General features: G+C 43.2%; 1 protein-coding gene across 11 annotated transcripts in view; it reads right to left on the bottom strand.

The window, feature by feature from the left end:
- Positions 1 to 15,808, bottom strand: part of TSPAN18 (tetraspanin 18) — a 172,439-nt gene that overhangs the window by 95,476 nt on the left and 61,155 nt on the right. The window contains exon 1 of one of the 11 annotated variants that reach the window (XM_080396766.1): positions 6,747 to 13,347. The exons of 9 other annotated variants lie outside the window; for them this stretch is intronic. The gene's annotated coding sequence lies outside the window, so the exon portion shown is untranslated. Of the gene's footprint in view, positions 1 to 3,987; positions 6,713 to 6,746; positions 13,348 to 15,808 lie in introns of those variants that run through there. One more of the 11 variants, XM_080396767.1, reaches the window with a different exon arrangement.

Here is a 15,808-nt window from a genome sequence, read left to right as displayed (position 1 = left end):
GCTGTTGGAGCTGGGAGATGGTAACACAGACCAGGAATCAGGAGCAGCCACTAACGATGCTGGCTCTAGCACAGATCTTATCCATGCAACCCTGCTTTGGCAACTCCCATGGCGGCCCATCATACTTCTGTGTCTCAGTCTTCTCATCCATGTAACAGGGGAAGCCACAGAGCATTTTTGTATCTCACTGGAGCATTGCACTACCTATAGTTTGCTCACCAACAGAGACAACACAGTGCACTTCCTCAGGTAAACACATCAAGAGACAAGCTCTAGTCCCAGCTTGAAGGATATATGAAAAATTAATATCTAAGCCTCCTTTATCCCCATCAGGAAACCACCCATCCTGTAATTTGCTTTGAAATAAGGGAAAAAGCACTAATTGTTCAGAATTATTTGCTGTCTGAAACGCCAACATCTGAAAGTATGCATTCTCTGCAGTCATGAACTTGCTCTATCCCAGGGCTTGGGAAAGTACCAGCTTCACTAGGGCACAGCACTACCCGTTGAGAGCCCCACTGCGGTATGCTCTACAGAAACTTGCCTGCCTGGACCTAGATTTTAAACCAGAACAAACATATTACTGTGAAACACGTGAGACATGTCTGAGCAAGTTATTTCCAGGTGATTTTCCCGTGAACATCTAACAAAACTGAAGTTTACATTAAATATACGCTGAGGATTTTCTCTTTCTTTTGAGGGCAACCAACATCGGAGCTCCTCTGCCCCAGGAGGTATTGGCACAACCCACCCTGATTAGACTCGGGAGGGGGAGCAAACAGACAATTACTCTGATAACAATCTTATCTGAAGACAGAAGTGAGATTAGCTGCCTAGCTGCAGTGATTCTTCCTCAGATATAGTGCTAAAAGGACTGACTAACCCAGCACGGAACAGAGAAGGAATTTCCCTACAGAGCACCAGGCAAGTAAAGCAAGGCGCAGTTCTTCCTCTCCTGGTCCCTTTCAAGCAGGGAGAATTATCGGTTAGGATCAAGTGGCCATGAACAGCGCAGGTTCTGGGCTAGATGTCCTCCTGACAATGCAACGGCTCAGCAATTTCTTCCTTCTAGTTTTCTACTGATACACAGAATCTTACATGCAAAAAAGCGGTGAGTGAGATCGGCAGGGATCCTTCCCCGCTGATAGGGAACAATTCCATCCCACTGTCCTTCCTACCATTTCATTTTTGCAGTCTACTCTCAAAATTATCAGATGGCAGAGCACACATTAGTTTTCCATGAACCTAATGAACAATGCTGTTGGCAAGTCCTCCTCAGACAGTTTTGATTTTATTTCTCGAACTTGACCCCATTCTTTTTAGTTATTCCCTTTACAACAGCCAAACTAACCCCTCTCCCCGGGTGTTTACAGCCTTCACATCTCTGGAACAGTACAGTAACAGAAAGGGCAAGATCAAGGGATATTAGCAGAACTTCTCTGAGATAAGGATCCCAGATAAGCCTGCACTTAAATCTCACAAAGACAGAATAATTACTATAGTAACAGGACAACTGCTCAGAAGGTTGCTTACACCATACCTATACCAACAGTGTTACACTGGGGGCTTGTAAGTATTCCCTGCAATGGACACGACAGACCAGACTTGAGATGTCAACTTAGTTTCTGGTAAATCCAGATGCTGTAGGCTCTGCTGTGAAGCTGGAGGGGAATCTGTGTGTGTATGGGGGCTGGGGGATCTTCAGTGACTGAACTACAAACTAACTCACATACAGCAGTTTCATGAACACTTTACATTGCCCAGTTGCTTAAGTAAGGGGACAAAGACCTGGGAAACACAGATTCACCAGAAATGCCATACCTGAAACCAGTAACAGTTTCAACAGCCTGGGTAAATCAAGCTGATGGCAATTTGAAAATTGATAAAAGAGAAGTTGTAGCAAAAAGGTAGAGGTAAATTTCCTTCCTGCAGTATATGACAACATTGTGCTTCATTATTTTCAGTTTTCTTTACACATCCTTAAAAAAATACATAAGCGACCAGCACAACTGCTATATGTCTGCTTTGCTGATCTGAAATCACAGCATTTTAGTTATAATCCTTCATACAGGAAGTTTATTTATACAGACAGGGATTTCTGGAATTCTGTAGGATTAGTCAATCTGCAGCATTCTCAGTGCATGAATTTTAGCATCAGAATTACACTGCCTGGATATTCAATGCCTAGAGTAAATATTTGGGCTGATGAAGGTTAAACAGATTAGTCAAGATGAAGCCAGAGTTCTCTGCTAATTTACTCAGAAGCTTAAATATTGCTCTTCTTTAGTTAAGAAGCCTAGTTTGAAAGAAAACCCCATGAAAGCAACAAATGTAACATACTTATCCAACCCGGAGTGAGACAGCACCAAGATTTCTATCATCTTCAGCCTGGGTAAGCATGTGACAAAGCCCCACACTGAAACACAAATCTCACACTCCTTGGCCTCCTTATGGGAAACGTGCAGAGGAAACAACAGCTCCAACACAAGCTTGCTGCTCTGAGTTTCAGCTGCACCAGGGAAATGGGATAAACAACCCCCCTCCTGGTTCTATTCAAAAGCAAGAGGGAAATAATTGGTGTGAAAACCATTTGGAGCTCAGTTACACTTTTGAGATGTGAAGAGGCAGTTATGCACAAGGCTGTCTGAGACCTGATCATGTCCGTAAGTCCTACCATGCAGAGGATTTCCAAATGTTCTCAGCAATGCCACACATCAGCTTTCATCAAAATCAGCAATAAATTCCCACCCATTACAGGCAGCGCAGTGTTAAATTAGGTCCAGTTCTGAGCCCACCTGCTCTATCCCCCAAGCTTGCTGTGCCGTTTTTCTGTGGCACATCCAATGTCTGATCCAAAGCCCCTCCACTGCGAATAGGCTTTCAGTCAGTTGGTGAAGGAACAGTAGTCAAGAGTGAAAAAGCCAAACTGATGGATCTCAGTTTGATACATGTAGATTAAGACTGAAAGCAAAAGGACAAGCTATTTAATAAAAAGAAAAGACAACGTGTCAGCTGGTACAAAGCTAGCACAAGCTAAGAGTTTGAGGAGGAGCAGGCAGGCATTAGGCATGTTTTGGTCCATTTGTTCTATTTCAATTTCCAAATACATCTTATTTAAAGACACAGACATTAAAATGTTTTCTATTAAGGCATCAGGAAAATAAAACTTGTGTTTCGACTACATGTCTCTGCAGAGGACTACTCCCACTTGCTGGCTTTCCACCCTTCACTATATCGCACCATCCATCCCCACTGAGGTTGTGTCTTGTTTACCACACTCTCAAGAAAATTTGTGTACAAATTTCAGACAATTTGAAAGAGAAAAAAAGTGCCTTCCCTCTGATCCACATTTACTCTGAACAGATGTAACATTCCTAAGAAGCTCTCAGCTGACTGCCTTTGAAGTCTGAAGAAAAGGGGGGTGGGGGGAAAACTCGACCTTGAAAGCTAAATTTCTTCCCTTAAAAGAAGAAGTCTCCAGGGACTCTTGTGAGAAATAAAAAGCAAATTCTCCAGATCCTTATCTCACGCTATTTTTGAGACGCTTTTGTTTTGTTCCTTTGCTCTCGTCATGTATTAGATTAAAAGACTTCCAGAGACATGGCACACGTGCAAGCAGACCATTTGCCATACTGGATTTGTGCCCCCTGTGCCAGGGCAGCCCCCCCAAGCTTCAGTCCCACTTCAGCTTTTCCTTTTCAGGGAAAGCGCAGCACAGCTGCAGCTGCAGAACCAAGTGTGACAAGAAAGATTTTACGGCAGGCAGCTTGCAAAGAGAAGTTTTGCGAATGTAAAGCATTGACCCAACATGAATTCCCACCCACAAGCACTCCCACAGCAAGTCCTCCCTCATGATGGGTTGGGGTCTAGACAGCACTCTAACAGCACACAGCCTTGCACATCAACACCCCTTGGAGTTGTGCCGTGGCCTCTCACGCCACCGTGGCTGGAAATACCATTATTTCAGCAGACACAGCTTGCACTTACCCCAGAATTGTCAGAGGTGACCAAGTTAACTGGAACATGGCAAAAAGGGGCAGCTTTTCCTGTTTTACCTCCCTCTGTCTGCTGCCATGTCCTCAGTGTTGTTCTCCTCTCCCAAGCTCAGCTCCTCCTCTATTAGTCTGCCCTATTAACCTTCTCCATACCCCACCCACCCAAATTTGCACATTATTAAGCATCCAGAACCTTTTGTTCAAGGTCCTTAAACAAAAGCACAGCTACCACATTTCCTGGCAAGAGATGTCTTATACCCAGCAGTCACTTAGGGCAGCTCTAGCAGACTCATTTCCCCCAAACACAAAAACAGGGCACACCAGACAAGCAAATTCAAGGACATGTCCTTTCCCGAATTCCACAGAGCAAGATAAGCCTGTGAGCCTTGTGCTTACTTTATCTTAACCAAGAGGCTTCCCCATTCTCCCACTCAGTAAAAAACTAATTATTTACCACTGAGGCACATAATAGGTTAAAGTTTCCTCTGTCTTGTCTCAGCTCCCTTTGCAGATTAGGGGAAAACAATGAAGTCTCCGCACTTTGTGATATTGCTAATGCTTCCTGTGGGGATAGCAGTGCCGGCTGCAAAGAGGATTATGATTATGGTTTAAAAGAAGTGTGCACTGTATTGCCGCAAGAGGCACAGGCTTATCAAAAAAAAAAAAAAACAAACCAACCAAGCTGCCCCCAAACTATGCACATGGGACTCCTGCCTGCCTTCAGTTCTGGCTGATGGCTCTGCCTCAAATCACACACCCACTTATCAGGAGTGATAAAGCAGCAGCTGAGCTTGCAGGAGGCATCGGCAGTGGGGGCGTGGGGGGGTGTGGGGCGGGGATAAAAGAGTAACACTGTGCAAGCAGCTTGCATACGTTCACCATCAGAACACACAGCAATGTTTACAGATCATCCCACCACATTCATCTGCAACAAAACATGGAGCTGGCCAGGGCACAGCGGAGCGCAGGAGCTGTGCATTCCTAGCCACAGTTGGGAAATCTTGAAAGAAAAAGTGTTGGTAGAGCTGTACTAGCTGTGGTGACACTGGCTGGCCTTCCACAGTCAAGACTACAAATGCTCTGAAAAGCACACCATTGTCAGTTAGATCTGCTCTGAACAGTTAGCTTTGAGTTACAGCTTCAAGTGCTGTTAAGGGCCTCTCTCAGACTCACTGGTGAGCACAGAGTTGACTCAATTTAAAGAACAAGAAATTGTCACTGAGCATTCATAAGACACATTCTCATAGAATCATAGGATGGTTTGCATTGGAAGGGACCTTAAAGATCATTTAGCTCCAACTCCCCCCACCATGGGCAGGGACACCTTCCACTAGACCAGGTTGCTCAAAGCCCCATCCAGCCTGGCCTTGAACACCGCCAGGGATGGGGCATCCACAGCTGCTCTGGGCAGCCTGTGCCAGTGCCTCAGCACCCTCACAGTCAAGAATTTCTTCCTAATATCTAATCTAAATCCACCCTCTTTCAGCTTAAAGCCATTGCCCCTTGTCCTATTGCTACATGCCCTTGTAAAACATCCCTCTCCAGCTTTCTTGTCGACCCCTTTAGATACTGGAAAGCTGCTGTAAGGTCTCCCTGAGGGCCCTTCTCTTCTCCAGGCTGAAGAATCCCAACTCTCTCAGCCTGTCTTCACAGGAGAGGGGATCCAGCCTTCTGATCATCTTTGTGGCTCTCCTCTACTTGTCCCAAGATATCCATGTCCTTCTACTGTTACGGGCTTCAGAGCTGGACATAGTACTCCAGGTGGGGTCTCACCAGAGTGAAGTAGAGGGGTAGAATCACTCTCCTTCAGCCTGCTGGCCCTGCTTCTTTTGATGCAGCCCAGGATCTGATTGGCTTTCTGGGCTACAAGCACATATTGTTGGGCCATGTTGAGCTTTTCCATCACCCTGAGCTCTAAGGTACTATGTGCAAGACAGCAGTTTACTCACATCCATATATCTCTACCCGCTATTACAAAAGAGACACGGCACAATTTCCTTCTTGTAATAACAAGGCTTTGGCCAAACCAGCCAACATAAATTCCTCATCTTCAAGGAGTGCCTAAGTAGCAGGATACACGTACTAGCTACTGCCCAGGTAAGCTTGCACACACCACCACCCCCAATTTTTGCACAGTTCAAACCAGCCATCATGAGAACTTGAGTCCTCTTGAAATGTCACGTTTAGGGTACACACCTGCTGATGTGTGACAGAGTTTTGTTGTTGTTGCTGTTGGTGTGGGCTTTTTGATTGTTGGTTGTTGCTTGTTTGTTTTTTTAAACACTATCATTGTGCTTGTTCTTTGTCAAGTTATTTGTACAACTGATGCAAGCTCAGTAACACAGATATTCCCCCTCACTCCTAATTCTGTTCAGAGTGGTTTAATAGCTCCCTATCTGCTTGCTAGAGGCTAGAACAGTGAGCGATAGCATTAATGCATGCTCTCCTGGATTTTTACAGGCTTAGAAATCACTGAGCTTCACACCGCCCCTGGCCTCACCCAGCATGGCACTGTCTCATTACACAGCGGTGGTGTAAGCAGTCTTTGCCACCTCCTACCACACACCAGAAAAGCCACAGACCAAACACTCCAGCCAGCAGTAATACTGAACAAAGCAAGAGTTTTAAGATGCTCACAAGGCACTTCCATGAATTTTTGCATGCCTTGAACCAAGCTGTTTGGCTCCTGCAGAGGGTTAAGGTCTCTTAGACTCAGTGTAAGTTGGATGCTTTTCACTAACCAAAACAAACCTCGTGCTGGCACAGTTCATGCACGTCCCCGCTAACCTTCACTGCTGGGTGCTGGGCTCATCTGGGTTCCCTTTCTATCCACTTTTTCCTTACCATTAATCTCTGTGGAAGAGAAGAAGAAATGGAGCTGAAAGACCAAAGATTTGCCTGGTTTATGGTTTTTAAAAACAAAATATAAACTAAACTAGAAACTTTCCCATTAACCTGTCTCCAACTTGTGCTTTAAGGGACTTGTGACCCCCTGCAGAGAATTCAAACTGACCTAATGTTTCTGATGCTCTCTTATTCTCGGAACACAATCGGGGCAGAGACATCTGCAATAATAAATTAAATAAAGACGTTGTCTTTCATATCTTAAGTCATCATGTGGGCCCTAAGCCTCGGAAAGGCAAACTTCAGCGCGTTTCTCAATTTAACATCCTAAGAGCCAGTGACTTTAGATATGCAAGAAAATTTCATACCTCAGAAAAAATGTCTTGCTTGATGATAAGCGTTTTAAAGATTATCTAAGAAGATTAATAGGATTATTTGATAACATGTTCTACACAAGGCAACAGTGAGAGGAAAGGCAACCTTAGCAAGGAGGACCAACACAAAAGCAGCAGAAAACCAATCAAATCCATCAAGGTAAGGGCTGAATAAGTAGGCTTAAGAAAAAACAAAGTGACAGAGTGGATTCAGGACTAGATAAAGACGCTTCATCATCACCTCTGCAGATGAGTCATTTTCCTCTTGGCAACATGAATACTGAATTGTATCAACAGCATCAGGACCAGCTTTCCACTCAGATCTATTTGGTATGTCTCTGCTCTTTCCAGCCTCAACAGCCCAGTCAGAAACTTTGACTGACAGTGGCATACATCATCATACTATAGTGACCTTTGGTACCCACTGCAAAGGAGACTCATCCACAGGATGGGTTGTTGATTTAAAACAAAGGAAAAGCAGACAGAGTAAGCACGACACTGCCAGGCTATCACTCGCAGTGATGCAAATAGAAATGCATTTTGGAAAGGACAGCTCTGAGTTTAGGCAGAACCAGAACTGCTATGCAAGAGAAGGCTGGAAGCAAGGAATCAGAAATAGGTCTATAGGTAAACTTTATACCTCTGTCCTGCTTGAAAATGCAGGGCTGAGCCTGCATAAACTCTACCTTAATCAACACTTAACTGAGGATACAAGTTATGTAGATAACTAAATGTCCGACTTTCAGTAAAGACCAGGTGCACTGAAAATGGCACAGCAGCCACAGTAAACAGGAGAAGCAAGAACATGTTAAAACATTTTGTCTTCCACACGGGCCTTAATGTCAAATGCAGCAGTTCATTTTGTGACCTGCACAGGCTCACCAACCCATTTCTCACCAGTCATCTCTACCACAGCAACAATTGAACCAGGCTGGACTGAACTGACCACATCGCACCGAGGAGCTCCACACTTCTGTGGCCTCTTGTGACTCCTCCTTACCTGAAGGACATCTAGCATTAAACACTCTAAACTGGCAAGTGCTTGCTGCCCTACACGGATGTATCTCACTCTGCCTATACAGAGACTCTGGTATATCAACTTTTAGAATGCAGTTCATACGTTTTTAAAATCAATCAGAATCCCTAAGCTCTTACAGAAGGAAACCAAAAATATTACTGCCAATCACCCATCAGACCTAGAAGCCTAGGTGACTGTCATACATTAAAGAAATTAAAAGGCTACATTTGACACAGTATATGCTATCTTCCCATCCCTATTTTGAAAGGCTCTGATTAAAGCACTCCTAGTATCAAAACTGGATTTATTTCAGGTTTTGCGAACAACAGCCTTGAGCTGAATGCTGCCAGCCTGCCTGCAGCCTTTGCGGAGATTAGGTTATTACCAGCCAACTATGAGAATCTTAAATCCAGTATTAATCCTAATTCCCACTTAACCACATCTTCATTGTACAGTGAAAGCCCGCTGTGCATGAACTTGCACATGCATTCTTCCATGTGCAATAATCTGTGTCAGAAATAACAGATGCTAAACCTCATGTATGTTTAAGAAACACATTCTGACCTTGGTTTCCAGAAAATCCCAGTAAAGGAGAAAGACTGGAGCTGGCGAAAAGAATGGGCCAAGCTGGAATTATTTCCAGGAGATGATGGGAATGGGAATATTTCCAGCCTAAAACTTTTAGCAGCCAATAACAGGAGATTTCAACCCTGGTTTGGAAGAAAACAGGATGTGTGGTCAAATCACAAGGACATAGAAGCATCTGTGACCCTGACCCCATAATGCTGCAGCAGTGCTGCCAGTGTCACATCCCCAGTACCAAACTGATTGGATGATAACCACTAGGACTGCACAAAGCACTGCCCATCACCATGGTCACATTCACTTTGCCAGGATCAGTTTCTGAGGGCAAAAGATTCAACATTTCCTCTGAGCAAGCCCTCGTTCCTTTCTCCTCCTAGACCTTCCCAAGCCAGCATGCCCCATCTTGCCAGCCTCAGCTGCTGAGCCCCTGGGGATGGGGTCAGACCAAGGCAAGACCTTCCTACTGCCCACCAGAGCAAAGGCACGTCCTGCAATTCTTCATGTCCAAGTTGCACTGACACAGAATCACTACAAAAGCTTTTGCTAACAGCTAGCTCTTCCTATTGTAAATGCAGGGGAGCCAAAGTGCCATCCTGTGTCCTTTCCAACATTATTTTACACCAACTGCCTTTCAAACCCCATTTATGGCAGCCAGATTAGGCATGTCTTCAGCCTTCCAAGGCTTGCCAAATTGTCCATGGGCAAGATCAGGCCATTCAGTACCTCCTGGCATTCCTAGGCAAGGTACCGATCCTAGAAACAAAGCAGCTGAAGATGAGAACAGACTGCTGCTTGGTCTACTATTAAATGGGACAATTATAATTCAGTTTAAAAAAAAAAAAGTTCTCACATATTTAGAAAGACCTCAGTAATGTTTCCTGTGTTTAAAGCACACAGATTCACTGTAGATGAAAGGAACCTTTCAGGAAACACACTCCTAAGAGAACAAAAACGTGTTTGGCACCACTGCCTCTTACAGACAAGAGGACCTCCCTACTGGCAAGGGAGTCAACATCTGCTGGAAAAGGCAATTTTTTTTTTTTTTAAAGTAGGTACAATAATTGCTGAAAAACTCTATTTCCATCAACTCCAAATCAGCAGCTTGAACTCCCCAAACTAAAAATGTTATGAGATTTAGGGGCAATATTCTTTAACTGGAGGCATAACTAGATCTTCTGTCTGCTTGCAACTCGGTATTACCTATTGCTTGGTCACCAGGACACCCACGTAAAGGCCCCAATAAAGTCATGGTACACTGGAGTAACAGGAGGCTGTATATCAACTGAGCCATGGTAGCTCCCCGAGATGTGTGCATGCTCATCTCCTGCAGCTGATGCAAGGTAATTTGATTTAGCAATGATAGAGTTCAGCTAAATTGTATTACCTTTCATTTGCCATGGGCTAAGACCACACACATGGACAATAACCACAGCTCATCCAACAGCTGGTAATTTGACTGACTGCCTGGCTTCTGGAATACTGCAGACTGGTTCATATACCCTTTTTGCCTAACTTTAAGCCAATATTTGAACGAAGCACTTTCCCTTTCCCAGAAGGTGTCCTGCCTATCATGCTGGTGCATATCCTGGGGCAAGGTGTCTTCAGTCCTGGGAATCTGGAAATACAAATATTATTGGTGGAAATAATTGCTGCTACAACGAAGACTGAAATCTCAGAGCATAACACCTCCAACACACCAAATCACTATTTCTTGGATAGGAAAGCACACATATATCTAGTCTGAGCAAACAGGGAACTTTCCCTATTTACTGTCATGGGCTGGATCTCTTAAGACCCTTCTCACCTCAGAAACATAGACTAGTACGTGCAAACAAGGCAACAGCTGTGAGATAGCAACTTGCAAGTTTTAGACTGTGGTTTCTGACAATAAGCATTTCAGCACTCCTCCTTTCCTCACTCAACCAACAGAAAGGAGAATTAGGGCTTTTAAATTATGCAGGTAATTAAAAAAAATAAAAGGAAGAAGCCAGAGATTCCTGTTCTATTCTGCATGAGAATTACTCTCCCAAGGCAACCCTAAATAAAACAAACACCTGCACTGCTGCCTATCAAGGAGGGTGACCGAACCGAACCCCTTCCAAAAATACCCTTCATGGACCATGCCTGCATATCCCGCTAACCCTTTGGCCAGCCCAGCAACCTGCTTCACAGGCTCATCCAAAAGCCCAACTCTAAATGGCATGTTCCTTCAGAAATAGTAGAGGATTTTGTTTTGCATTTGTGTTTAATATTTAATCTGCAGAGATTAACTGCATACTTAATCACAGAAGCGACATTGATATGTCTTGTACATGCATTCCTCTGTAAATTCTACTTTTCCCACTGCCAATACCTTCTTCTTCTAGCATGGAATAAGGGGTTGTGGTGGAAGTATGCAGCGCAGGCTCCCTTCTCTTCACACATACAAAAAACCAAACAGGAACTGCAAAACAGTTGCACAGTTTAAGATTTTTGTCTGTAAAACAACTACGGACACAATAAAAGCCATCTATCTATGCATACAGTCCTAATTTTTCACGATTAACCAAAATATACTTAAATATTAATAAAATTTTATCTATATAATACATATAATTAATATACTTAAATATTAATACTTAAAATATTAAGTAAATATACAAGAAAACAAGAAACTAAATTAAAGAACCTCCGAGTTACATTTTTTCTCCCCCAGTAATCACAAACATTTCAGGGGGGAATAATTTCTTATTAAAAGGTATTGTTTGCAATACCTAAAGCCATCCATTAAGAAATGTAAGAATCTGAGAGGGATGAGTCCGGTGAAAACAGCCTTTAAGTATACATGAGATCGACAAGCAGATTGCAACTGTCCGTGCTGGGAAAAATACAGGGGGTGGGGTGAGAATATCTCTTCCTTCTCCCAAGTATATAAATATACACACAGTGTCTCAAAATAATACGTTTGCTAAAAGCCACACAGGAAATCATGGTCAACACACATACTAGAAAACTCACACACCCCAGTGCTTACTGTATTATTCACCAGCTATATCTTCATATCATTTAGAACAATCCAAGTCAAAACAGTTTTCCCCAAAATCAATTTCCCCAGCATCCTATCCAATCTAGTTTAGGATGCCCCAAGCAAAGCAATACCTCTTCATACCCATGCCGAATGAGAAAGGAAAACCCTATTCCACAGTCTCACTGCTATCCAATCCTTTTACCTTGCTTCATCCAGCGTCCTCCCAGTACCAACCCCAAACAGATCCCTGCAGCAATCCCTTTTATACTGCCTGCCCTTGCTCTTGACCCCAGGTGGTAAGTCTTGGCTATAAAATGGAAAACACTGATGCTTTTAAGATATGAAATAAGCTGGCAGCTAATATTTAACAGTAAATATGCCTTAAAAAAAAAATAAAAAACAAAACATTGAAAGTTCACTGAAACCTGAAAGCCACAACCCTAATGGCAAAGATAACCCCACAGCTCAGTGATTTGGGCTCTCCAGGGAGCTGAAATTGCCTGGCTAGTCCTGATTAAAAAGATAAGCACAGACAGACCCATTGCTCTAAGATATTTCAGACCAGCTAAAGGAATGACCGAGTCTCATGGGTTTAATAACACTCACAATTTCAGTTATTTGTGTCGCCAGTTATCCAAGTATTTACCTGGCTCCAAAGCAGAACATGAACAGAATCTCTGTAAGAGTTGAATGAGATATTCCTAGCATGTCGAAAACCTCAGCCCCAAACCTAAATAAATGGAATAGAAGTTCCTCACAGATACACATAGCATCCCCAGAGGACAACTCCTGCTTGCCTCCTGTGCAGACCAAACCAACCCAGCTGCTTTGGGCAGCAACAGCAGCTTAGCCAGAGCGACACAGAGCTACTTCAAATACAGTATCTGCTCAGCATCTGAGAATATCACCTCAGCATCTCATCTTGCTGCCCAGGTCACAGCTGCCACATAGCAAACATAGAAAACACTCCGAGATGTGCGCCCACCTAAAGCCCACCCCTTCCCTTGCTTAGGATGGTGAGGCAAGATAGCCAGGAGAATCAGAATCTCCTTGATGAAAAACTAGGGTAAGCAAACAGAGAACATCTGCACTACTGTAGGAGACTTGCATTCAACCTGCCACAGGCAGGATGATCCATCCTGTCTCCCAGGGCCCCTCAGGTATGTTCTTGACTGGATAAGTTGCTTTGTCAGTGGCAGAACTCCTTGTGCCCTGGCAGCCACACAGACCTCTTGCACAACAGAGGCATCCACAACTCTGGGGGCAAGGTGCCCATCCCAAAAACCAGGTGGGGAAGGACCAAACCTCCACACAGCTTCCTGAGTCACCCCAGAAAGGGGCTGCAAGAGTCATCCAGCCAGAGCAACCTGGTTCCAACTTCACTTTGGGTTTTTTGGGTGAAGGGAGCTCCTTAGCCCTGTGCTAGCCTTTTCTGTAGGATGTTGGTTACCTGGCTGACCTACACCACACCTGCAGATGAGCTCAACTGAATGAATATATTATATTTAATATAAATAAATGAATGATATTTATATATGTGTGTATTTATATAAAATAAATATCTTATATAAATATAAAAAAATTATTTATATAATTAATATAAATAACCGAATGAGTCTATTCTGATGGGTGATGATGGGTGCATCATTCTTCCTTATTACTGGGAGAAGTTGTAGTTAACAGATGAAAAGCTACTTTAAACTTAATTTCTGGCTGGACTGTCCTTTTGCCATTGAGCAACATTATTCTCACCGCCCCTCCGACAGCTTCATATGTTGAAAGGGTTAAAAAAGACAGCAGAACCATTAGCATTTTGATAGCTTTCCACACACATATAGCAAAAAGTCTTTAAAATTCATTGCATTGAAATAATCCTTCAAGTCTAGCATTTCCTCCTCAGCTCGAGGCAACCAACTGGTTTTCCTCCCTTTAATACCTTAATATAAAGCTCCAAGGAGTTCCAGGCTAGAAGTCTCAAATATGCTGAAGAAAAGCAGAGTCCTGAAGTTCAAGAGAAATCATGTAAAGTGTCTGGGGTTTAATTAAGAAACAACTATAGGGGCATCAACTTAGATACTGCAGCCACCCTAGAGATCCTGACTTCTGTAGATCACAGCTCACAACACATGCACACACTGTTTTCCTTCCAAAACGCTGAGCACACACAGCGCCCCCCCCGCCCTCCCCCCCCCCCCCCCGAATTTCAGCTGCCACAGAAGGTACGCACCATCTCTGAAGAATGAACAAATTAAAAACCTTGACCCTGATTCAACACAAGCTCAGGGACTTGAGCGCTCATCAAGATCAAGGCTGAATTTTTTAACACTATTACAGTCTCAAGAACAAAGCTGTGATTTTTAACTGCACAATTGGCGTTAATACTCAGCAGCTCCACACCTGTGCCTGGGAAGTTTTGGGGTTTTTGGGTTTTGTTGGGTTTTGTTTTGTTGGTGTTTTGTTGTTTGGTTGGGTTTGGGGTGTTTTATGGTGGTTTGTTTTTTTTTTGTTTGTTTTTTTTTTTTTTTTTTTTTTACAGTGCGTGCCTTTTTAACATCTCCAGAGCAAATCACTTTCTCAAGGAAGCACCCAGGAGTGCCTCAGGGTAGAGAAAGCAGCCATCTCACTTTGTGGCTTTGATTAGGATTGCTGCAGTGGAAACAGGCAAATGTTTCAGGACCACATCACTGCTCAAATACTGCTACATGGCAGGACTGGAGGAGTCACTAACTTGTTAAGGACTATTAGGCTTGACTAGAACCTCTCAACAAACACCTTTTTGGGGGTAAACAGTCTGAAAAAGCCAGTCTATTCAAAGAAAAATACTTGTTACAAACCTGTGCACACTTCTAAGAGAATTTAACAGGTCAAAAGTTGACATTCAGAAGGCAAAAGTAGTAAGTGCACTGCAGTACAATGTGGAAAAAAAAGAGGTTCAGATCCCAGGACCACAACCTCTAGTCTCTCATACTCTCATGCATATCCCAAACCACAAAATATTGACTATTTTGGCAGAGGTAAGAATTCCCACTGACCCCCCTAGTCCTTCCAAAACTTCAGAAGATCTTTGTTTCTGTATGAGAAACAACTACACAACCCTCCCCTGCTTCCTGCGCCCCCCCCCCCCAAAAAAAAAAACAACTACAAACAGAATTTAATTTACAGAGAAAAAGGCGTTCTATCCAAATTTAGTAAAAGCACAATTAACACAGTCAGAAGAAGAGAAAGCCTTTGCAACATATCACTGAGCAATACAGGACATTTGGGTACAAGAGAACAGCAAAGCCAGCCATTTATTTAGCTAAGAAAAATCTTCCAATAACACTGGAAATATTCCCTTCCCATTTTTTAAACCTGAGATATATTTTAAAGGAGCAAAATTTTGATAGGTGCTATGAAGGAAGAGTCACTGGCTCTTCCTTAAAAACAAGATGTCTTATTTTCTAGTCTGTTACAGATTTCCAGTGATACCCTCAACAAATCATTTGGATTTCCCTTACATCAGTACAATGGGAATTGGTAAACAGGATTCTCTGCCTCAAAAAAGTACTACAGAGATACAATCCTTTTGCAACCCTGAGATGTTCAGATAACATGGACCACGTGAACTCGATCAACAAGTGGCAGATAGTTTCTATTTTGTGTCACAGTGATTATCTGCCAGAAAAATTCTGAGCACTGGACTCATTCTGGTAGGCTAGTTCAGATGCCTGCCCAATCTGTTCACTCAAGCACACTGCACTGGATCATTATCCACCAGTCAATCTCTGATTCATGTCTGGGAGTACACATACTGTAACAAATGCTACTAGCAACACGAATCCTCTTTTGAATGCATTTACAGCTATTGGAAGGGTGAGAAAATTACCTTATCACCAGTTTCTACAACTGCATCTGTTTCACAACCTCCTTGCTAAACAACAGTGTATCAGAACAAATCCTTGCTTTACTAGACAGAATTCATGACAGGGAAAAAAGCTCAGAGAGA

The sequence above is a fragment of the Falco punctatus genome, assembly GCF_963210335.1.
Source record: "Falco punctatus genome assembly, chromosome: 7".
NCBI classification, from domain to species: domain Eukaryota; kingdom Metazoa; phylum Chordata; class Aves; order Falconiformes; family Falconidae; genus Falco; species Falco punctatus.
The sequence above is the reverse complement of the archived record's forward strand: the minus strand, read 5'-3'. Positions and strand labels throughout refer to the sequence as shown.